Raw genomic sequence first — 24,991 nt, forward strand, 5'->3', positions numbered from 1 at the left:
ATAAAGTATTCCCTTCCTACTGTCGTTCCCTTTAACTTTTCCTGTAGTTGCCACCTATGTGTTTGAATTTCATTATATGGTTAAACCACTTTCTCGCAGAGTTTAACCTCTAGCCTGGTGGACCTCAGGGAATGGGTTACAATCTATTTGCTACTGAAATTAAGCATGAAACCTACAAATCCTGTAATGAGAAAGAGCTGGTGAACATCATTGGTATCTTTGTGAGTAAAAAGAGCTCCTTCTACCTGTAACTAGATAAGGATAATTTAATGCATTTAAGTTAGTTGTCTTCACTAGGTGTATTGACTGTAGGTAGTACTGTTATGCAGGTGATCTATTTCTACAAGATTTTTGAAGCAAAAAAACTAGAAGGAAGTCCATGCCATATGGGCAACATTTAAAATGATCTTTGAAAGATATAAAAGCAAAATGTCTTTCTGAGGTTTGAGGACAGGACAGTGCCACACCTCAGATATCTGTTCTGAGCCTTTAAACCATTATTAACATGTTTTCTGATTTACTGTAAGAATAAAGATGTTGACATGTATGGAAAAAACCCTGCATGGCTAAGTAGGCTGGCCAGCAGCTCTTCCTGACCTCTCTCTTCTTTTGCCCCATCATAGAATCACAGAATGGTAGGGGTTGGAAGGGATCTTTAGAGATCATCTCGTCCAACTACCCTGCAGAAGCAGGTTCACCTAGATCAGGTCGCACAGGAACATGTCCAGGCTGGTCTTGAAGACCTCCAAGGAAGGAGACTCCACAGCCTCCCTGGGCAGCCTGTGCCAGGGCTCTCTCACCTCAGCAGTGAAATAGTTTTTCCTTATATTTAAGTGGAACTTTTTGTGTTTCAGCTTCATCCTGTTACCCCTTGTCCTATTGCTAGATACTGTCGAAAAAAGGGATGTCTCAACCTCCTGACACCCACCATTTAGATATTTGTAAATATTAATAAGATCACTTGCAGTACTTAACAAATGGCAGACCCATGAAATGGAGTGGCTGACTTTTGTATCCAGTAGAGCATGTTTCTACAGGAGTTTCAAGTGTAGATCTCAGCCTGCTGTTTTGCCTGCTTCTCTCTAGTGCTGGGTAGTCCCTCATCTGTGCTTGCCCCCTCTCTCTGTGCCCTGTGGGCTCCAGGGCTGCATCAGCAGTTTCCAGCAACTATAAGCATGTATTAGCCCCATAGGCAAACCCATCCAAAGGCACCTTCACACTGTGCACCCAGAAGGACAAGGACTTCAGGTTCAGTGCTACTCTTGCACCACTTGGCCTGCAGGATGAGTTTCTTTGACAAGTTGTGCTTCTGAATGAGTGCTTTTTGGAATGGTATAATGAATATTGTACAGAATGGGATGAAGAAAGTCAAAATAATGTGGCAAGTCCAACAAGAAAGAAAAAGTTTATTTTCTTGGGAGTATAAGTATTTCAAGAAGTAAACATAGTAATAAGCCACTTAAATTTTAATACAAATACAGTAAAGTGATAGACTTTAGATGGAAAGAGGTCTTAGTCCAAAGACTAGTTTTGCTGATATTTCCCCCAGTGTGCAAAACACAGAACTGACATGCAGTACCTGCCCCAATGCCTGCCCCAAGCAGATGCATCTTATGTGTTGTCCCAGAGTCAAGCATGTGGCTCCCAAGGCTGGCACAAGGGCTGGTGTCCGTGGCCTTTTCATCAGTTGAGGGGCAGCCCTGTTTACAGGGCAGAGCCCATAGTTTGGAAGTGGAAAAACAGCCTGCAGAAAATGCAGAGATTAACCAAGGATAGGTGGCAGCACAGGCTGTGGTTACTGTTTTAATGGTGGTTTTATTTGTTTTAAATTGTGTCTTTTGGGTAAATCATGTTCATCCAACTCCTTTGCAGAAGAATATACTTCTTGATTCTTCGGAACACTAAAATTGCTAGGCTTTTTTCTTTCTCCAAGCAGAAGAGCTGTGGAAGGAATGTGAGAGATGTTGTTTGGAAAGCATTCTGCAAAGCAGAATGTATTTAAAAAACAGTCTTTGAGAAATAAATCACTACCTGATGATGACAGCTGAGCTGGGCCAAGAGTCTTTCATGTGCCAATGCTCTCTCACGTGACAGGAGTTATATTGGAAGCTGGCAGACTTTGAAGCTTGCAAGGCTGAAAATGTCTAAAAATTTTCATATACTTAAACAAAGTAAGCAATAGCTAGATAAAAATATGGCTTTGAAACCTTTCAAACCATCTCTTCATAAAACAATGTGAGCCCACCTAAGGGCACAGTCTTTTGCCTAAGGGAACAAAAAAATTTCCAAACCCTGAAGCCCAAATTTTACACTAGTTCAATACCAATAAAGAGCTTAGGGATTGAGAAGTTTTAGGAATGAATTTTAATTGATTTCAGTTTAATAACAAAGCTTGAAATCAGAGTTTCCTAATAATTTTAGCTTTCATTGTGAAAATAGCAGATCCACCATTCGTCAGTAAGCCAACACATTTAATCCTCAAATACATGCTAGAGGTGCCTGTCAATATTAAATTTGTGTGCAAAGTTATGGCACATTAAGGCTGACATAAGAAGTAAGTGTAAAAATGTGATTAATCAAAGGATGATTTACTACTGTGAAAGAGGAGTACGAAGCTCACTCTGGGTAAGTAATAGACAAGCAAAGACAGATAAGACAATTTACAAGATGTTTTGAATTGATTTAAACTCCTCAGTAGGAAAGGGTAATGAATTTACAATGAAAATAAAGTTGTTAAAGTTGCAGTCAAATTAAGGCCAACAGTAATCATATGCATCTTATAAAATAGACTAAAAATCATGAACCTGTGAAAATATAGTATAATCTTGCATTAGTCTAAGCAAAGAATCACACAGAAAAAAAAATCTATGTCAATTTTATGTCATGGTCCAGCATCATTTTGCATAAAGGCCTGGGAAGTCCCATGGCAAGCAGCTGATCCTTGAGTTTGTTCCCAAACTGTTGAACAGAATGTGTTCAGTTTCACTGGCTTAATTTGGCTTTGTACAGGCAGCTTGATTAGCAAAGAATTTGGGACAAAAAGCAGGTCATGGAGTATTCTACATAATAACCTTGTCTTTCACCTTGTTCTCTGTCCCCTGGTGCCATGGTGGTGGTGAGGGAGGTGAGTACTACAAGAGGCTCAAGTGCAGCTTTTCCCATTGCTGTTTATATTCCGTATGCTGGATGTTGCAGGGCAGAATTGCATGCTTCTAAAACTGAAATAGCTCTGCTAAACCTTCTTCCCCTTCTGCCTCACACCACATCCCCACCACTGAAGAGGTGATGCATTAAGCAAGGGGGAGGGATCAGGAGAAACCCTCCTCTTGTCCATGCCAAGAGGATGAGGCAATTCCAGCTGCCTTGAATTTGCAGGCTGATTCTGACTGCTCTTCTCTCTCCTTTTTACTTAAAGATAGGACCAGAAAGGAGGAGGATTTTGCTTACTGAGGTTGTCCCTCTTTGCTCCTGCACTGCTGGAGGTGTTATGGTGGAAAGAGCCCCTAGCATCACTTGCAAAAAAAACCCCCAAATGCCATATTCAACTGCCCCCAATAATAAAAAACCCAAGTGATGAGAAATAGCAATGTGAGAAAAACTCTAATTGCACCTCTGTTCAACAGACTTTTGTGATACTCAGCAATACCTAATTGAAACTCCTGGATCGTAAGTATGCAATCTCCTTTCTCTGATGTAATCTCCTTTCAACTCTCCATTGCCCTCTGAGATGCTGATGGTCAGGATTCCAACAGTCTGCCAGTAGATGGGAAAATTAGAAGTTAGATCTATTCAATTATAATGAGCCCAACCTCTGCTAATCTGCATCATTGTGACTCCCTGGATTTCTGGGAGCTCTGTCACTTTGCATTAGCTGAGGACCTGGCCTTATGTAATTAGATGTTTTCACACTCTTCTGGTGATATTCCCTCCTCTGACAGTCTGAATCGCAGGCTACCATGGTTTGTAAAAGGAAATATACTTGTTCTTGCGAGGCAGCAGGACACATAAGATCTGTGAATGTGTATGTGCTATTAACAGGGGATTTAATGAAGTAATGTGTTCAGGATTTGTTAATATACTTGGAAACTGTGAAATGCACTGGAAGAGGAGAACAGGGTTCTGGCTTCTTTGAAGGTGCTCAGATCCCAAATGGCAGATAGGCTAAAGACATAGCTGCAAGTGCTTCTTATTCTTGTGCAAAAGTTTGGGCTCACTGAAGGCCTCATCTCGTTCTGTCTGTAAATTACCATTCTGATGTAGTTTTTGTGATGTTTTCTTGTTATAATGCAGGCCTGTAGAAATTATGATGCTTCTGGCAAAACTATTGAATACATACAATATTAGTAATGTGAAATTCATCTGTGATGGGTATATTCAGGTCTGAGGGGTTTTAGCTGCTTCTGTCAATTTTGTGTTCCTTTGGGGTGACTGAAAGAGATGTTTGCTTTCACTTGTGGATTTAAGAAATGTTTGTGCCTAGGTAATGTTTGTGCCTACTGCATTTTTATAAGCACTTCCAGAATGATGTCCATGCAGGCTTTAACCCAAGGATATAATTTTGGAATACTGAATCACTGCTTGCAAGTCCTACAGTATGTTCTAGCTATTCCACTCAGGGAAACTCTTGGTTTTTTTCCTCTTTTCATTTTGTATTTGTTTATATTAAAACTACTTTTTCAGCGACATCAGAGACCTATTGGGTCAAATTCAATCCTCTATCTCTTATGCACCACTGAGTCCACTGCTTTGACTTTGTACAAGGTCAGCCTTTGCAACAGGTCTACCGAATCCTTAACTTTAAATTTTATTTTGTTGCTAGAACATCATATTCTTGACTAAAAAAGGCAGAGTCACAAGCAGAACCTCAATATGGAGGCTGCTTTGTGACCTATATGCTATTGGTGAGAAATCATGAGATGCCTTAAAGTATCCTTTAAAAGAACGATGAAGACAGACTGACAACCATCTCCTCTGAGGAACTTTTGATCTTTTGTAGTCTGCTTTATGGAGAAATTGTTGGTAGTTAAAGAGGGCAAGTGAACATGGATTAGAAAGTGCTAGAACATTTTATCAAACTGGAAACTCAGAGCAGTTTTGAAGTTGCATTGAGATGCTTCAGTGGAGTTGCACTTTCATATACTTCTAATTATTTGAAGGTGACCTTAGAGCTTTGTTATGATGCTGTGGTGTCATCAGGGAGCAGAACACAGTGAGAGAAACACACATTAAACGTTTTGTCATAAAGCTGCCCATTTGACTCTATGCTACTTTGCCAGCCTTTTGTCCAGCCTTTTGAAAAAGCAATAAAACCAGTTCTATTAAACTTCAGGATCATTTGGTGAACCATCTGGCGAATATTGCCAAGAGGCATGCTGTCATACTGATCAGAACAATATCCATCGCTACTAGCATTGGTTGTAGAAGTGCAGGTTGCCTGAAGTTTCATACAGAACCTTGTTGCTATTTAGTAGCTGGTCTCTGTAAGATTTGTTAGCGTCCATGCAAGTTGGCCCTGTCTGTTTCCCAGCCTTGTAAAGTAGTGGCAGTGGGGACAAAGTGGAGAGACAAAAGAGAACAGGCAGTTACCTTGGCTCCAAACCCTTCAGGTATTGATTATAGCTGAAATATCACTAAGAATATCATAAATATCATAAAAAGATGGGGTGTTTTTCTTCCTGGACTACTTTATCTGCTGCATTTGGCCACAGCTTCAGAGGAATGCTACAGAGAACAATAAGATTGATTCTAGGACTAGACTTACTCTGTGAAGGTAATAAAAATATACTGTCACAGGTAATCAACTGTAGTATCTGTAATTTTTGTTGCCTCTTGAAACATGAGAGCACTAGGCAACGCTAGAGGGAAGGATGTTGCACTGGCTAGATTAGCCCTAATACTTGTATTTTCTAGTCCGTGCAGAGTCAGCTTTCTCCTTGTGATGATGTCTTCCCCAAAGCTGATTCTAGGTGATGGTTGAGCCTGTGTTTTCTCACTCCTTGCCTTCACAGAGCCACAGACCTTCTCAGCATTGCTTCTTTGCTCAGGAATCTTGGAAGTTACTGCCAAGAGGTGGTTAATGTGCTTCACCACAGTTAAGGGGTTTGAATTCCAAAGCTACACAGTTTGTTTGAAAGTCTACCTCCTCACAGGCTGCTGCTGTGCTGCTGGGCAGTACCTCTCTCCTTTTCACGAGCTGGAAAGACTTCCTTCACTGGAGAAAAATGTACTGTGGTTTCTGTGGAGGAGCATTGTGTTTGGAGCAACAAGATCATAGAATCACAGAATGGTAAGGGTTCGAAGGGACCTCTAAAGATCATCTAGTTCAACCCTCCTGCACAAGCAGGTCTGATGAGATCAGGTCACACAGGAACATGAAGATGACTGTCTCTGTATGTGTTTTGGGGGAGAGGATGGGATGGGTCAGAAAAAAAGCTAAAGGTAAGTAGGCAGGTAGAGAGAGTGTTAGCAGGGCAAGATGCTAAGCCCTGGCATTGGAGTGCTGAGGCAATAAAAATACCTTGTGAGTAGCCCATGCAGCAGGTATGAACAGAAAACACTGTATTTCTTGGCTGTTCACAACATTCAGTTATTATTCTCCGTTAATAAATATCCCCAGAAGGGAGAATGAAGTAAGAAGTGATGTCCCCATTTATTCCTAGTGCTAGTCTGCAGAGGAGGGCTGGATTACTGACTCTAGTTGAGAGCAACCTGAACTTCTTCCACTCACAAACAAGTACGTGTGACAGTATGAGGTGAGTCAAGGCTGCCCAGAGGCACTGGGCAGATGGGAGCAGATTGCTGGCGACACGTGTGCACATCACCAATGTGTCCTGTGCACTGCAGGACAATCCCCTCCAGAGCTGCTGTGATTGATTCAGTGGGAAGAGTTCGCAATTCCAGCCCAGAAGGGACTGAAGCACCTCTTGTCCTCATCTTGAAGTTTCTTCCTTCTCTATTAACATTCTGTTTTCAGGGAAAGTTGTCTCCCAGCCTGCTGTGCTGCCAGAGTGGACTAATGTGAACTAAAACCCCAAACCAACAGCACAGGTTTGGTTCTTTTGTTTGGGCTTTTAGGAATTTTAAGAAGTCTTCTGTGGCTGTGCTGCTGAGTCAGCACTGGTGAGATCTCATTTCTGAATGTGATTTCTTTGGTCAAATTTTTTAGAAAGCTTTGATGTTTAACATGCTGGTCAATTAAATGATGCTGCTATTCAAGAAATGAGGCGGTGGCTTTGTTGTGACTTGGTTTCTATTGCAAAAATGGGTCAAAAGTATCAGAAAGTTTAATAACCCTGTTTACACAGTATTGTTTTGCTTGCTTTGTGGTTCATTACTTTCTATAGCAAGTAGGATATAATCTAAGAGCAGAAAGCCTTCCCTCTCTGTATAATAAAATTAACTGGTGCTCTCTCCTGCTGATGTGATTGAAGTGGTTATGGACATTCATCTATGTAACATATAATACTGCCTGCTCCACTAACAGAGCCTTCTTTTTCCAGGCATTGACCGTCTTAATGCAACTTGGTCAGGTTTGAATCTTGTTTGGTTGAATAGCCTTCCTGGGTTAAACACATTGGTGAAGTTTCCTTCACAGATGCCCAACAGTTGTGTTGGCACAACTAAGATGGTGCCAGAGAAATAACAAGCGTCTAGAGGAAGGATGTTTTAAATACGGTTAAGTTGCCAAATCTGTCTTTCTGCAGGGTAAACACTCAAGTACTTGCACAATGTAGATGCTGTAAGAATAGCTTCAGGACGATGTAACCTTTTTCTGTCCTAACTGGGAAGATTTTTCATGGTAAAGGGGTGCATACATTTAGATTCCTTCTGATACTTCAATCAGATCGGTAAAAAAGGGCCGTCCAGCTGGCTTTATGAGATGTTCAGTAATCAGATTTACTTTAAAGCAAGTAAAAACCTTAGGAAGGTTTTAAGATTGCACTTTAAAGTGTAAACTGGGTGTATCTATTCTTTTCCTAAGGATGTTTTATTTGATTCTGGTTCTAATTCAGGAGTTGGTCCAAAGCCCATTAACATAAATGAAAAGAGTTTTATTGACTTTGATGGGATTTGGATCATGCTGTGCTAATTAAATAGTGAAGTATCCATTAGCAATGAAGAAAACAGAAGAGAGTAGAGCCAAATACTGTTATGATGAACCCTGTGAAGTTGAGTGAACCGCAGCCAAAGTCTCTATAGATGAGCTTTTCCATATTTCTCTGCCTCAGTCTTTTTGAAATAGATACAACTTTAGACTTTTAAGATAACTGAATTTATAAGGATCCTGACATTTGTCCTGCCCATTTACAAGTTTCCATAGACACATTTTTTTCAATGAAGGTAATAAGAAAAAATGACAAGTGTGGTGTGACAGAAGAAGAAGAAGATAGGCTTTAAACAAATAAGTCAGGTGATAATAATTTACACTTATTTTGCTTGACTGTTCTTGTTTTTAATGAACACAGAGTTTCTAGGTTTCAGAGAAAAGAGAAACAGTTTTTTGGCACTACTGGTGCTGTTAAGTAGAAGGTAAGCAGAACAGTTAATATACTACACATCTGGAAAGGCTACATTTGAAAAATAATAATAATTTTTTAAAAAGGCTATTGTGGAACTAGCCACAGAATCAGTCATGTTCAGACATGAAAAATACAGACATAAACGGGTTATATACTCTGCTGGATGGATGCAAAAATGATCTGGTATTTAAAACTCAGAAATGCTGTTCCTTGTTCCTTTTGCTGTGACTCCTTTTGCCTGGGTGGCAGCAGTAGCCCTTGAATTCAGTAACCTGCAGCACTGTTGAGACATCAAGGTCAGCTGTCTCAAAAGGCATATACAGGAGTTGCCTTATGACAGTGGGATGGTTGGTGAAACCCCGCAACTTAAACGAGTTGGATGTACTGGAATTGAACTGTAACCATGTAAGCTGAAGTTCTGAGGAGACCAGGCACCCATCTGTGTTTGGATATCAGTTCTCCCTAAGCATTTTTGAAAATACAACCCTAAATGAGAAATTTTCTAAAAATATATTTCTGGCATTGTTTGCCTGCTGATGCATTAATGATGACGGGTAGCACTCTCATGCTGGTTCACAAGGTTATTTCCCTTTCAGATGTTTGTCTTCAGGCTTGCTAGCATCTACTGAACATCCTACCTCTGAAACTTAGCAAAAAAGAGGTTTTCTCCAATTTTGCTGGTCAGCTATCCATGAAGAAATAGTGTCTGCAATTTGGTTTAGGCTTTTAATACATTTATGAAGAAAAGATGTTGATGGCGACAGCGGGATATCATGGTGTTGTCGCCTGCATTTGTAAGTGTACCTTGGCTTCCTATTTGCAAAAGTCATGAAGGTTGCGTTAGCTGTAGATTGGAGATATTTAAGTTGAATTGTAGGTTTGTAGATTTGTCACTTCTGCAATAGTCCCCAAAATCCCAAATAAGTCCCCTAGTAAAAGGAAAATTCCTAGAATATTTAAAATAGAAAAGGAGGATGGAATCAGTCTCGGCTTAACAACTCAAACTTTCTTCTGTGCTTCCAAAAATAAAGTGTCTGAAGGAAAACTCCATCCTTTTCTTTTATTTACAATCTTCCCTTTAAATTCCAGTGGTTGCTTAACAGTAAGTTTCCAGAAAAAAAACTATCCTGGCTATATGTTCTATGTGAGAAAGATGAGTTGGAAAGAATATCTTTCTACTGAGGAAATGAATGTGTGAGAATTGTTTCTCAAAGTTAAGCTTTTGATGGTGCCTGCAGAGTGAAACTGTTGTTTAGGGAATTTAAAATTATCCTTGTGCTTGTTGAGAGGACAGGGGAATGAAGCAGAAGAGATTGCCATTGAAGGTTGCTGCTGCACAGCGATACCCCAGAAAGGCAGGTGTCACCTTGCAACAGTGACAGGTTATAAAAGGGGACTTAAAAGCAGCTAAGAGCTGCCTAACTGTTCAAGGATGCAATTCTGCACGCTTCTGAACAATTCCATTCTTTTATTCCTTCATTGGCCAATGTGAGTACACAGATAAGTAAGGTTACAGAGAGTTACAGGGTTAACTCTTCAGAGAACGTGACCATCCATTGAAGTGATTCCTTTAATTATAAAAGGAAAATTAGATGAAAACTCCAGCACATGGGAATATAGGATGAATTTACTGTATATGGACTGCAAAAGAAAGTCTTACCATATAAGATTACTTTTTGTTCTGAGGCAAGGGAAAGAAATGAAAATATAATGTAAATGCTTCCATTACATTCAGCTGCATTGTTTCTGAATTAAAATATTTCTGTCTGAGAACAAACACCAGACTAATTTTTCCCCATCCAAAACCTAATTTGACAACTGTTGCTCCAAGTTTTTTTTCTTTTTTTAATGTAAAATGTTGCCTTATGTTCCAGGCAATACGGTGTGTGTTTCCATAGCAACCTCTTCACATGTCTTGAACTTGTCAACATCAACATATGACATTTTAAACTATAATGCATTTACACATACTGCCACGTCTTTGGACCTGAGGGAGACTTGCCAAAACTGGGGTTCTTGTAGATAGGTGAAGTTAAGGAAAGGTGATGGAGTCAGATATCTTTCATGTCTGCTGCTTGTTTACAAAGAATATAAGAAATGCTGTTTCACTGAACTCAAAAGAAATCAAGCAATGGGACACAGATGCCTGCTCCCAACTCAAAGGCTGGTTCACCTCACACTAACTCAAAGTCTAATTTTTTTCCTAGAGCCATTTGTTTGTGGATTCTGTGTCAGATTCTCTTCACTGTGTGTTTTTGGGCTGTCTCCTTGACTTTCCACATGGACACCTGCTTCTCAAGCCGTGCCATGTTCAGCAGATTTGCTCTTGATGAGCCCACAGAGGCTTTGAGCAGTGATGCACACCAAACCTCTCTCTGTCGTTTCACAACAAGGTGAACCCCTTTTCAGGTTAATACAGTGTAATCCAACTGACAATGTACTTGCAAAACATTTTTTTAAATAAAAGACTGAGGAAAAGGAACAAAAACCAGTTGACTGGGAGGGTGTACCAGGGATGGTATTCCAGCGAGCAGTAAAGAGAAAGTAGTTTGACCAGCCAGACATAATAGTAAAACTTCATTGTGTAGGTAGCAGGGAGCACTGATACAATTCTACAAGATGTGCTTTTTACTGTCTTCCTTTTTCTGTATGTAGCATGGTTTGGCTGCTGAATTGAGCTTCTAAAATACATATTTGCAGATATGGGCAAGCTGCCAAAAATGTGACTAATAAAATAATGCCTATTGATCTCTTTTTAAAGCCTATTTTAACATTACTCTTTGGAAGGCAGCAATCAGTTCTCACTTATTGTAATATTTATACAGGCACCTTCCTGAAGGATAGTTCTATTTGTTCCAAAAGAGAGAACACTACTCTCCTCTTTTGGCTGTCAGTGTGTATTCGGATTTATTGTTCACATGATTACATAGCAGGGAGCTGATTTACCCAGAAGTATTTGTCATGGCCTTAAACCCTTACACCGATGGTATATCTCCATATTAAATTAAAAATAGATTAACTGCTTGTTTTGTCTTGATTTGTGACTTAATGGCTTGGAGCAGGAGACTCCTTTCACAGATGACCCTGTGCATTCAGAAGATGTGGGTGGGGATTCTTTACTCTGTATTTACTGAAAACAGACATTGCAGTGATGTTGAAATAGTAGCAATTGACCTCCCACACCTCACCCATACACCCTTACAGGGTGCCCCTGTGCCCGCTGGCCCACGTGTACACACAACTCCCATGTGAGCTGTGGTCTTCTGGTGCTCATTAGAAGTAATGGTATTCCTAGGTATGGAACAAACCTTTCCCCATGAGACCTGGGAAGAGAAGCAATGGGTAACAAACTTTGGCAATTTGTCATCTAGGACTGGGCATGGACTCTGCTCCAAAAGCAGAACAGACACTGTTTGTGCTGAAGGAGTAACAGTGAAACAAAAAAAAAGGTATAAAACTGTTTGGGCAAGTGTCTGGCCATAGATTGGATATCCAGCCCATGTTTACATTCCTGGGTTGATATCTTTATCAGGAGAGATGAGAAGTAGGTGCTCGAATTTCTCCTGGAGTTTCTCAATAGCTAAGCTGGGTACAGTACGTTCTTGGGCCAGTGCTTTGATCCAGCTGGGATATATCCAGGGGAAAATCATTTCATACTTTTAGTTTGCTAATCAGGAAATCGGATAATTCATATAAAAAGATCTCTTTTTAAAAAAAAAACCAAATCCCACCCAATTTTCTGGTCACTTTACAGACATTAATTTTCAGATAAAGAATTTCTATTTTGCTTTTGAACCAACCAGATATTTGATTCAAATAACATAAGTCATTGTCTTTTCTGTGTTCCTCAAATCCAGTTTTAGACAAGAAAGTGTCTTTTCCTTCCTTTCAAAATACAGGCAGTTGTCTTGAAATTCCAGGTGTATAAATACACATATTGCTTTCTTCTGTTAGTTTTCTGCATTTTTTTGCTCACTGAGGTGTAATCCAGTAAATACCACCTTAAAATCCTCTTTGGAGGACTGTGAAAGTTCTGTTCGGTTGTTGTGAGAGAATTACTGAGTTTCAGTCTTCTTTTTTTTACCCCTGGCTGGTAAGAGATGTCCCTACATGAACTCTTTTAAAGATTTGCCCCTTCTTTGGTTCATCTTATTTCATTTATGCCACTTCTGCATATTGAGCCCTAAACTAAATATAGCATTACTCACTGCACTCACAGCTTCCCAGTGAAGGAAATCAGACTGCCCCTGCCAAAGGACTTACCTGTCCCAGCATTTGTGTCTGCTTCCCTTCTTTCTGCTGCTGAGGTGCAGTTCCCTGGGTTCCTTCTTCCCAACCAGCAGCTCTGCGTGGCAGTTCCTTGCAAGCTGTTGTTTCAGCCTCCCCACATGAAGAGCAGTTAAAGTTAGAGGCGTGGGAGAGGGAATTATTGGGTTGCAAAGGGAAGTGCTCCAAGTGCAGCATCTACATCCTCCTCTTTCAAGTGACATTGTTTTATATCCCTCTTTTAAGTTTCCGCAGACTGTAGATATCAGTTGCTTGGGGAAGAGGGAGGTAAAACCTTCCTCCTTTTCCTATTTGCAGAATATAAGTTGAAGTGGCAATACAGTGCTAGCTCAAAAGGGGTTAGTCTGGCTGAGTTCGAGAAGAATGACTGCAGCTTTATTTTACTTACCTAAAATAGTGTTGCATCGATTCTCAGATTGAGAATTGCTCAACTATTTGGGTCAGTGCAAGTAAAAAACTAACAGATGAAAGTGAATGTAGCAATAATTTTCTTATTATTGTCAGGTTCAAGTTTTTCTTTTGTATTTGTGGTTGCCTTGGGCTACTACTACTACTCAGCTGATTTTTAGAGAATGCTATGAGAATAATTTCACGTTAAGAGAGACCGAGAAAGGCTTAAGAGAGCATAAAGGCTCTGATTCAACCATGTATTTGCATGCATCCTTTATTTTAATCCTCTGCATAGTTACCTTACCAAGTACATATTGCTCTTTTATTTGGAAAAAAATTAATCAGTTTAGTTTCTGGATTAAGATTTATGGAAACTTTTGGAGAAGAAAGGTTTCCTGGAGTATGCTATGTGTATCATTATATGTCACTATACTTGTAACATTATATTGTATTTTCAAGATAGTCCAAGTACCACTTTTTCAAAAGGCAGTTGATTCTTTTTGTGGAACTCACAGAAATTGAACATAAAATATTGAATAAATGAAATTTAGACTGAATACTGTAGATTATTGGACATTAAAAATCCCTAAAAGAATTAAAAATGGAATAAATTGGTGAATGATGCTAATGCACCACTAGAGCATATAGGAAAAATGGGTAACATAAGTAAATCTTTCTTGCTTTCAGTGCTTAGAGGCAGCGTAATATCATTAAGAAAGGAAAATGTAAAACATGTGATAGCAGATGCCAGACTAACCACAGCACTCAGGCTCTCACGAGAAGCCCCCTTTTCAAGCTGTATACAGCCTTGGCCAAAACATTCTTTTTGGACTGAGAGCTTTTCATTCCTGGTCTTTGGCCAAAGGTAAATTCTGCTCTATGTGGAAACTTTTAACACAACCAATTCAATAATTTTTTAAATTCTCCCTCTCATTGGTGCTCCTGCTGCTTTACCAGTGCTGTGCATATGGTGCAACAGCTGAGGGAGATCTGGTGAGCATTAGTTTCTCCTGGAAGTGTTCATGGTGATCAACTGAAGTTAGTTTAGTAGTTTAAATTGTTTAGTAGTTTAAATGAATGATTTTGCACATGTCCCCAGAAATATTGCTTATGATCCTTTACCTTTTATTTTTAATATCATAGGATGGTAGGGATTGAAGAGACCTCTAAAAATCATGTAGTCCAACCCCCTGCTCAAGCAGGTCCATCTAGATCAGGTCACTCACGAACATGTCCAGACAGGTTTTGAAAACCTCCAGAAAAGGAGACTACACAACCCACCTGAGCAACCTGTGCCAGGGCTCCCTCACCTTGTAGTAAAGAAGTTTTTCCTTAAGTTTAAGTGGAACTTTTGTGTTCCAGCTTTTGTCCATTACCCCTAGTCCTACCACTGGACACTACAGAAATAAGTGTTGCCCCATGCTGCTGATATACACCTTTTAAAATACTTGTAGGTGTTAATGAGGACCCCCCTCAGTCTTCTCTTCTCCAGGCTGAACAGTCCCAGATTTTGCAGCCTTTCCTCATAAGGAAGATGCTTCAGTCCCCTGATCATCTTGGTGGCCCTGTGCTGGCCTCTCTCTAGAACTTCCTTGTCCCGCTTGAGCTGGGGAGCCTTGTTTATGATGCTGATGCCTGATCTCTTGTATGACACAAACCACAAAATCTCCTGTAATCATACCTGTAGCCAGCCAGACACTTGTCTGAGACCCAAAACAACCCTCTCAGAAAAAAAGTTTCAAACTGCCTGTGATACTAAATGCTACAGTGGATTTTCTGAACTACTCCATATATACCTATATATACCTATACCTAACCTACCATAATCAGTTTAAAGTGCAAAATTTAGTATATTTATTTAAGGAACTAAAAAAAGATACATGCCATCCACGTGCACTTGAGCTATGGTCTTAACTTGCTAGGTCTCCAATGAGTTTAAAGTATCTAACCCACTGGGGCTGAAGAGTTTTGCGTATCCTGCTATGTAAATACCTTTGAGTATATAACCCCACACAGATGAATTTCGGAACTATGAGCTGTTGGCCTTTGTTGGATCTGCTGTGTAGACTCCTGAGAAAGTGAAGGTGTGCTGTCCTCTTTTGAATTTGGTTCCAATCAATTTCAGAATGCTTTGGAGTTGTAGTAATGCTTTTAAAAAAAACTCAAATGAACCAAAAAGTTTTCTGTGTCTCCTGTGCAATAGCAGTGATGAGCGTCACTGTTTTAGGAAAGGAGGAGAGGTGGAGCTAAGGACTTTGAAGTGTCCAGAACTCTTGCATGAGGCAATGTGAACAAGTCAGAGAAATGAAGAGGAGCTAAAGTACACTTCTAGTGCTGTTTGAAGGTAATTTTCAGTGTCATTTGGACTGATTTGGGTGGAAAGCATTCACTTGTGAACTTCCTTGAGGTTAGAGATTTCAGAGCTATTTTCAATTGCAGTGCTATTTACATGACTGATATCTTGGTGTTGTCTTTCTATTACATGGACTTTCCCCTGCTTGCTTCTCTGAGATCTTCCCTAGAGGTTCAAAACGATTGTTGTAAAAAAAAACCAAAATCCCTTTCACAGTTTACCTTTTGGCCTTTACCTTTCATTGGCTTTTCTTGGCAAGGTGCACATGGTTTTTCTTGGCTTTATGCACATGGATTTTCCTAACCAGGTGAGAATGATGGTTCAGTTTGGGATCCTTGAGAGGCTGAAGTATATATGAAGTTGAATCTAAACAGTCAATTACATGCTGTGGCATATTTCATTTCACTCATTTTTTTTTTCTCTCCTGATGGTATATAAGGGATTCATACTGTGTTTTGCCTAATTAACTTAACTCTTCCTTTTCCAAAAGGATATACGTCAGGGGACTGGAACATCTTTCATATGAGGAAAGGCTGCGGGAACTGGGGCTGTTTAGTCTGGAGAAGAGGAGATTGAGGACAGATCTTATTTACAAATATCTAAAGGGTGGGTGTCAGGAGCTTGGGGCATCCCTTTTTTCTATAGTAGCTAGCAACAGGACAAGGGGTAACGGGATGAAGCTGGAACACAAAAAATTCCATTTAAATATAAGAAAAAACTATCTCACTGTTCAGGTGAGGGAGCCCTGGCACAGGCTGCCCAGAGGGGTTGTGGAGTCTCCTTTCTTGGAGGTCTTCAGGACCTGGACATGTTCCTATGCCACCTGATCTAGGTGAACCTGCTTCTGCAGGAGGTTTGGACTAGATGATCTCTAAAGGTCCCTTCCAACCCCTACCATTCTATGATTCTATGATAATATATGATTGCAGATGAAGACTGCAGTCACATTGGCATTTTTGCCTATCTTGATTGCAACATTCAGTGTCTGAGAAACTGCTGGTAAATCTACGTGATAAAATGCTATCAGACTTGTAAGGAAGACAAAAAAGCTAAATGGAGCTGGTGAGAGACAAATTTGGCCACTAAAGCAGTTATATCTTGTGGCAAGTCTCTGCTGTAGTCTGGGTTTCCATTCATTGAATGGGTAATAGCAGATAAAGAATGATCTCTTCTTTAATGTAATAATGTGGGCATTCATATCTTTTTGAAAATTCAAACTCAAGTTCTGAAGAAACAAAGTCTATATTTCATTTGTCTGGACATTTTTGAGATTTTAATTAAATAAAAAGAGAGCGTTTTAGTTGAAAGAAATAAATGCAGTGTTTCTACTTGAATACAGAGAGACAAATTTACTGTTGCTTTTTCTTTGTTTGTTTAGAGTTTTTTTAATTATTATTAAAGTGCTTGTCTGCTAAGACTGTAATTGGCTCTGGAGAAGGCCTTTTACTTGTGTTTCCCAGTCATGGATGTCTGCACTTATCTCATTCTTGGCATCCTCCCATTTCCAAGTAAGACGTGGCAGTAAAGTAATCTGAGACAGTGCCAAAGAGCAGATTGTTGTAGGAAAAAAAGTGTTTCTTATATGTTATGTTGAACTCTTAAGCATCTAAGGAACTGGGCTAACCCATTTTCCCTATGATATTAAAGGAGAAGACAGTTACCACCCCAAATTGCTTACTAGTGCCTCTGAGTACAGCACATATTTTTGGGTGAAGAATAAATTTCGTCTATGGCTCCTTACCTGTCCCATTCTCAGAACCGGGCTTGGTTGTGTTGGAAGGGCTTGCTGTGGGATTCAGGGAGGTGTCTGACATCACCCATGTGTGATCTCTGCTTAGTTGTGCTTCGGCTCTGAGACAGCTGCTGGTGTGAAAAAGGTTCTCAGAAACTTTGTGCAAGTCAGATTTGCTTTTTTTAAGAAAAAAATATATTTTTGTTTTTTGAAAGCTGTATTTATGAGGTGTAAAAGAAAATGAATGAGGGGTAAGGAGGGGGAAAAGCTGCTGATTTTAAACATGTGGTAAGTGTAGATGAGCCTTCCTTACCAGCAGAGTTTTGCAGTAAAAGAATCCACTGATAGTTTCCTGTGGGATGGATTACGGCTTTAATTAATGAATCTGGAAGTAACTCTATTCTAGCGTAGTTCTTGTAGCTGAGAATATGGAGTGCAGTTCCAGCAAGCGAGGGCAAAGGGAGAAACTTCTCAAGTTAAACCTCCTATGTATTGATTCATAAATCCACGTCTATTAGACTGTGGGAATCTACTTTGGAAATGGAAAGGACTAAACCATATTTTGTGAAAGTGTTAAATCTGTATTGGAAGAGGAGAAAGTGTTGGAAAGTCTGTAGCTGGCAAAAGGATGTTGCTTTGCTTCAATGTCACGTGGACTAACAGCAGAGCTGAATATAATGCGGCAAGAGGGCAAAGTAAAGCCATCTACTCAGAATCAAAACAAGAGATGAAGAGAGAACAGTATTTTTAATCATGTTTCATCTGAGGCATATGTTCATTGTCTCAAGACAGATTTTGAGATTTTGTCCATATTTGAACTGGAACAAGAAAACAGTTTTTCTCAAGCTTTGGATCTGACTTGCATCCAAGGCATATTTGGATGGGAGCCCCACCTGAATTGTTAAGGACTTGGAAGAAATGGTGTAGTCTTGGCCTATTTCTGGTTAAAATACATTCTTCTGCAATGGAGCTAAAGACTGGAGGAGTTTATAATCTCAAAAGATGAATTTAAGATTCTGAACGTATTTTAAGCTGATTTGCCTTCCATAGGTGGATTGCTAAGACTTGACAGTTGGACAGGTTTATTCAAACTCACAGCAGTCTGTGTTATTGAGAAAACTGTACCATCGATGCAGAGAAACATGAGTATGAACACAGCCTTTGCCTGGTTTACTTGAAAAATCTAACAGTGCACCCACTACATAAAGTGGTTCTTGCCCTGATTATGTGTTTCTTGTTCCACTAATTAGGATGTCTCTGCTCTTCCATGTCTCATTTCCTGAAGTAATTTCTTAATGAGTCAACTGAAGTCTTTTCAGACATGGTAAGGGATGGGAAATGTGGTGAACTGGCTAACGTTTTTCTCTGATATCTGTTTTGATATCAATTATGATTCAGCTTCCAATTAAGCAGGTCAGGGTATGTTAGCAAGTCTCCAGTTCATGGCTAAATACTACATAGAGAGATGGTATAAGGCTAAATTCAAGATTATCCAAAATAATTAGGACAGAAAATTATTTAGTTTGCCTTGCTGGAAATAGTCTGATTTATTGCCTGCCTTAGTTCAGTTCTCTCTGTAGTTCCAGACAGAAGAAAGCCTTTTACAGCAGATTGTAATCTTTAATAAGGTTGCATTATGCAAGTGTGTAAACTGGGATGTGGAAAGACTGGAGCAGAACGCCCGGAAACAGTATGGACTTAAAATGCAAAAGAGACAAGCCTGCAATTAAAAGGCCAAAGTTACAAATGATGTGTTGGACAACAGGCTCTGACGCTAAAGAATGGTGGCTAAGAATATGATCTTGGGGAAGGCAAATAAACATGTCCTATACTATTGAATGACATTGAGTTGTGTCCATGTTTTGTACCATCATTTCTAAATATTTCTAATATCATCACAGGCAACATTCATCCTTCTTGTATTGACTTGCAAGGACCAGTGAAAATGGTATCTGCAAAGCCTTATTAGACTATGTTAATTTGGCCAGGCTGTGTAGGATGTGCTTGGAATGTAGCAATTTGTACACTAAGGAAAAAGATATGTTTTTGAAAAATTTTTATGAAATCTGGCAGCATTTCTTAACACAAAATGTATGCTGAGTTGGATCTGGAACAAAAATACTACTTTTAATTTGAAAAAATTGCTTTGCTTTTATCAGAAGTGCTTCATACATCTAGTCATCATCAAAAACTATCAGAAAAAAAAAATCTCAAAAGCAAAAGTTATAATCTTCCAGAATCTCCACTGTCTTTTATTTTTCTTATTTTTGTGATGACTAGAATTCTGTAGGATCAATCATATGCATTAACATTACTCTGAATAGTCACAGAATCACACAATCTTAAGGATTGAAAGGGACCTCGAAAGATCATTGTCCAACCCCCCTGCCAGAGCAGGGCCACCTAGAGTAGGTCACACAGAAACTTGTCCAGGTGGATTTTGAATGCCTCCAGAGAAGGAGACTCCACAACCCATCTGGGCAGCCTGTTCCAGTGCTTTGTCACCCTCATAGGGAAGAAATTCTTCCCTGTATTTCTTTGGAACCTCATATGTTCCAGCTTGTGCCCATTGCCTCTTGTTCTATCATTGGACACCACTGAGAACAGCCTGGCTCCATCCTCCTGACACCCACCCTTTACATATTTGTAAACATTAATGAGATCACCCCTCAGTCTTCTCAAAGCTAAAGAGCCCCAGCTCCCTCAGCCTTTCATCGTAAGGAAGATGCTCCACTGCCTTAATCATCTTTGTGGCCCTGTGCTGAGCTCTCTCCTGCAGCTCCCTCTCCTTTTTGAACTGAGGGGCCCAGAACTGGACACAATATTCCAGATGTGGTCTCAGGAGGGCAGCGTAGAGGGAGAGAACTTCTCTCGACCTACTGCCCACACCCCTCCTAATACACCTCTGGATACTATTGGCCTTCTTGTCCATGAGGGCACATTGCTGGCTCACGCTCATCCTGCTGCCCACCAGGACCCCAAGGTCCTTTTCCCCTACATTACTCTCTAAGAGTTATTCCCCAGCCTGTACTGGTACATGGGTTTATTCTTTCCCAGATGCGAGACTCTACACTTGCCTGTGTTGAATTTCATTAGATTTCTCCCCGTCCAACTCTCCTTTGAGGGTGATAGGGCTCTTCACCCCCCATCCCATATGAAAAATGAAATTTAAATCCATATACCTGAAAGATTTCTTTGCACACAGAGCCCGTTTTTCACTATACTGTGTAGCTCATCAGACCTTCATCTCTGATGTCAAGTGAGGCTTTCCACAGTTGTCTCCAAACTTTGGAGCAGATCCAAAAACAAGATGGTGAACTTCTTAACTACTTACATAGAGGTTTCATGTATATGATACTACTATTTTTTTTTCATTGTTGAAAGCTGCCTTTTAAAACTATAGCCAAACGTGTCCAATTATACTGCCTTACAAGATAAAGCCCTATTATGCTCATAGTGAATTACTGACCACTTTTCTACCAGATGCGCATGCACCAATTTAATTTCTTTTGGAGTCTGTCTTCCTGCACATCTGACAAAAATCTGTGGACCACAGCCGTCACTTAGCACTTTGAAATTGAACCATTGTTCATTACACTTGGTATTTCTGACCTTTAAGACTGAAATTCTGAATGTGTCCCTTTGTCGGCATTGGGTTTTACGCTGTGCTCTAGGCAGTCATTTGCTGAACCACTCCTGTGCCTTCCAAAAGCCACTTTCCTTTTGTAATTAAAAAAAGAGATAGCTGCAAGGAAAGTACAGTATACAGTAGACTCCTAAGGCTTTTGGCCTGTTTCTGAATTTGGTAAAGGTTTTGGAAAAAACTTTGTTTTGTAAGGTTCAAACAACAGCAGTAAGAATTGAGATAAAACTGTGAGCAATTGATATAAGTGCCATGAATTAAACAGGGCATTATCCTTAAAAAAGGAGACAGTTCCTATAGACAACTTGGTGCTCAGTGTAAAGTCCTTGTTACATACATGCCACTGCATTGTTTAGTTTTCTTTTTCTTAAATGACGATAGGATAGAGCTTTCTGTGATATCCCCATGGTCCTACTTAGCAGATATGCATAGCACACCGATAACTGGTTTTGCTTGGTTTATGCTTGGCTGTGTGAGGTAGGGCGGTGTTATTTTACTCAGAGATAAAGTATCTAAGGTATTCTTAACCCTTTGTTCAGTTTTCTTCGAGTTAGGAGTGCTGCTTCAGATGTGACAGGGCTGTAATCTCCTCAGTCTGATGATACAAGTAGCTGCAGACAATGTAAGGGCTAATCCAGCTCCACAATTGCATTGGAATGAAAGTGAGTTGGGTGTTCAAGCAGCTTTTAAAATTAGGTTATTTTTAAGTGTTCAGGTAGGGATTTGATGGGCCAAACTTAAACATACACTATTGAGTGTTCCAGTTATAGTTTAACTAGGGGTGATGGTGTTTGTTTTGTTTTGTTCACAAGATGTGAGAAGATTTTAAACTGTTGCTACTTTTGTGAAGAGGGGAATAAGGGTTACTCAAGATGGCAGCCTGCTGGCAGAAAAGAGAGGTGAGCGGGGATGTGTACAAGGAATGTAATGTTCAGGGTAAAAGTCTTTGTCCTTTTCTCTAAGGATGAACCCTTCTGGACTTAAAAGGTGCCTTTTTGTTTCTTAGGGCAAACCTTTGCTCAGATGACGATGTTATATTTCATGTGCTAATCTAAATCTTCTGTCTTCCTCTGTGCTGCCTCTTTGCCATCCAATTTCATGGCCCCTAAGTAAGAGGAGAAATTAAAAAGCATCTATTTGTTTGCTCTAGTCCTGTTGTCTGGAATAAATGTCCCAATCTATCCCAAGCCTTGCTTACACTAAGAAAATTCAGTTAGCTGATGGTAATTGAACCTGGGTCATTGTTCATTAGTCTCCATAGGTGGACAAAGCTTTCTACTCTCCCTTTTTTTGTCATCTTACTTTGATATTTCAATGCTCTTACTTGGTCAGGGTGGGTGTTTTTATTCTGTCCCCTGAGGCCTCTCATGAAAATGAGACGTTGCATCTTCGAATATCCTGTTAAGCAAAACTGCCTGCGTAAAATACAGATACATGTTTTATGACAATAGCTGAGTGTGCAGCAGTGGGGAACATGGGTCCCTCAGGACTTGCATGCTTCTTTACCTTCTCCTTTGATCATGATGAAACAGATGAAAACTTCCTTTTATTTTTAATTGCTCTTCCCTAGCTGTGCTGTAGTTTGAAAGGAGACTTCAGAAAGGCTTTAAATAAATGATATTAAAAAGACCACAGTGGGGCACTGCCAAATCCATGTGCCTCTCCCATTGCCTGGGGCCACGTGGAACGTCTGTCTGCACTATTAGCAAAAGGAGCAGGAGAGCCCCAGCTCGATGATGCCCTGCACAGGAGGCACCGGCAGCGGAGCATCACTGGAGATCAGTGCTGGAATTTCTTCTCTTCTCTTTGCGTATTTTGCCGTTTGGATCCCAGAGGCAAAATCTGCTTCTTCTGTGATGATGATGCCTCCCGCTGACAAAGCCATGAGCAGATGAGAGCCATTTGCTTCTTAAATGTATTTGCATACCCTGCAGATATGTATTTAAAAAAAAAAATGGGACACCCGGGAGTGTGGGAGGAGCATGGGAACTGAAAGCCCGTTATGTTAAGAGTGAATTATGGCTAAGGCAGAGAGCTGTGGTAGCAGGCTTAGGCAGTAGGCTTGCTGTCCCAACTAATGCATTTGTGCCTAGAGCTATTTTGATCTATTCTGTTGCTTCCATCATGATTATAAATGCACCATCTCTTTCCTCACTGCTCCTAGCCTACAATTTAAGAGAAAGTCTGCCTGAAACTTGGAAGAAGATGATGAAAGGGGGCGATATTTTTCTCTCCCCAGTTATCCATTTGTTTCTTGGCTTTGTGGGTGAGTTTTCTTTCCTGTTACACTAAGACTTGCAGGCAGTTTCTCAGGACAATTCTCCTTTGATCCTTCTCCAAAAAAAAAAAAAAAGGGGCCTTTTTAATGCTTATTTGCAATCCAGTTGTAAGAGCTTAATTGTAAGAACTTTGTCTATCCTTAAGAATCAAAAACTGAGATTTCACAGACTCCAGCGTTACCTATTTATTGTATCTGCTGAGGCATTCATCTCAAGACATCGTCCTTCGCTTCTGAATTTTGAAATGACCACTGTTAGGGCCAAATATCACATCTCACCCTGCTGCCATCCAGTCCCTGCAGATGACTCGCACTGCACAGAATGTACTCTGGCGCTTGGTGTTGTCCTCCATCATGACACGTGGAGCTGCCTCTGCGTGAGGGAAGTTCCCTTGTAAGCTGCAAGAACTTCTGCGACTGGATTAGCTGAAGTTGAAGCTGGCCCTGGCTTTTATAGGAAAGCAGCTGGAGGATGGTGTTTACCATTTTCTCAAAATTTTAACTTCTCTGACTAGCTCAGCTTGTTGCGATGGAACTTTACTGAAAACCAGAAATGTTAGGAAAGGTTGGTGGATGGTGGATTGGAGGTGGTGCCTGAAGTAATGATAGTCTTCAGATATAGAATCATTATGGTTGGAAAAGACCTTTAAGATCGAGTCCAACCACTCATCTCACACTGCCAAGCCCACCACTAACCCGTGTCCCTCAGCACGTCATCTATGCGTCTTTTAAATATCCCCAGGGATAGTGACTCCACCACCTCCCTGGGCAGCCTGGGACAGTGCTTAACAACCCTCTCAGTGAAAAGATTCTTCCTAACATTCAATCTAAACTTCCTCTGCTGCAACTTGAGCTTATTTTGTCATGTCCTATTATTCATTACTAGAGGGACTGACCCCCACTTCACTACAACTCCCTGAAAGGGAGTGATCGTATCTCCTCTCAGCCTCCTCTTTTCTATGCTAAACATCTCCAGGTTCCTCAGCTGCTCCTCATCGAACTGTGCTCCAGACTCTTCCCCAGCTTCATTGTCTGTCTCTGGACACACTCCAGTACCTCCATGTCCTTCTCATAGTGAGGGGCCCAGAATTGAACACCATGGTTGAGGTGTGGCCTTACCAGTTCTGAGTACAAGAGGACAATCACCTCCTTGGTCCTGCTGATACAAGCCAGGATGCCATTGGCCTTCTTGGCCACCTACTGGCTCGTGTTCAGTCGGCTTTCAATTAATACTCCTAGGTCCTTTTTTTGCTGGCCAACTTTCCAGCCACTCTGTCCCAAGCTTGTAGTGTTACAGTGTTATTGTGGCCCAAGTGCAGGTCCCAGCACTTGGCCTTGTTGCACTTCATACAACTGGCCTTGGCCCATCGTTCCAGCCTGTCCCTCTGAAGAGCCTGACTGCCCTTGAACAGGTCTATGCTCCTGCTCAGCTTGGTCCATCTTGGGTTTGGTTTTGTTTTTTTAAAACTTAAGTTTGTAGTTACAGTTTATTTTGTGCACTTGTGCTTTTCCACTGCAATAGAATACATGTTTTATCAGTCTACTTTGAGCAAGGTAAATCTGGATAAAGTTAAAACAATGAGAACATTTCCTCATTTTTCCAAAACTTCCTTCCTTCCCTTTTTTCACCTACAGGAGTCTGATACAAAATGGCCTATAAAAAGAGCTTCAATTAAATAATGTTTTAAATTTAATGATGTCAAAGAACTTTAAATATATTATTTTTTTAAAGAGCATGGAATAGAGGAAACTTCCTGAGCTGCTATGTGCCCTCTGCCACTAGTGCGAG

The 24,991-nt window shown here is 40.4% G+C and overlaps 1 protein-coding gene and 1 long non-coding RNA gene across 4 annotated transcripts in view; one reads left to right on the forward strand and one right to left on the reverse strand.

Moving 5' to 3' along the window:
- The window catches only part of ADAMTS2 (ADAM metallopeptidase with thrombospondin type 1 motif 2), a 189,350-nt gene that overhangs the window by 10,128 nt on the left and 154,231 nt on the right, over window positions 1-24,991 (forward strand). Inside the window, exon 1 of one of the 3 annotated variants that reach the window (XM_062002069.1) lies at window positions 15,505-15,540. The exons of the other annotated variants lie outside the window; for them this stretch is intronic. The gene's annotated coding sequence lies outside the window, so the exon portion shown is untranslated. Of the gene's footprint in view, window positions 1-15,504; window positions 15,541-24,991 lie in introns of those variants that run through there. 3 annotated transcript variants of the gene reach the window in all.
- On the reverse strand, window positions 1,380-13,029 carry LOC133626031 (uncharacterized). The gene is made up of 3 exons (XR_009819236.1): window positions 12,783-13,029; window positions 2,032-2,144; window positions 1,380-1,941 (listed from the first exon to the last, which is right to left on the reverse strand). It is a non-coding gene; the product is annotated as an uncharacterized LOC133626031 (long non-coding RNA).

This window comes from Colius striatus, chromosome 9 (genome assembly GCF_028858725.1).
Source record: "Colius striatus isolate bColStr4 chromosome 9, bColStr4.1.hap1, whole genome shotgun sequence".
NCBI classification, from domain to species: Eukaryota; Metazoa; Chordata; class Aves; order Coliiformes; family Coliidae; genus Colius; species Colius striatus.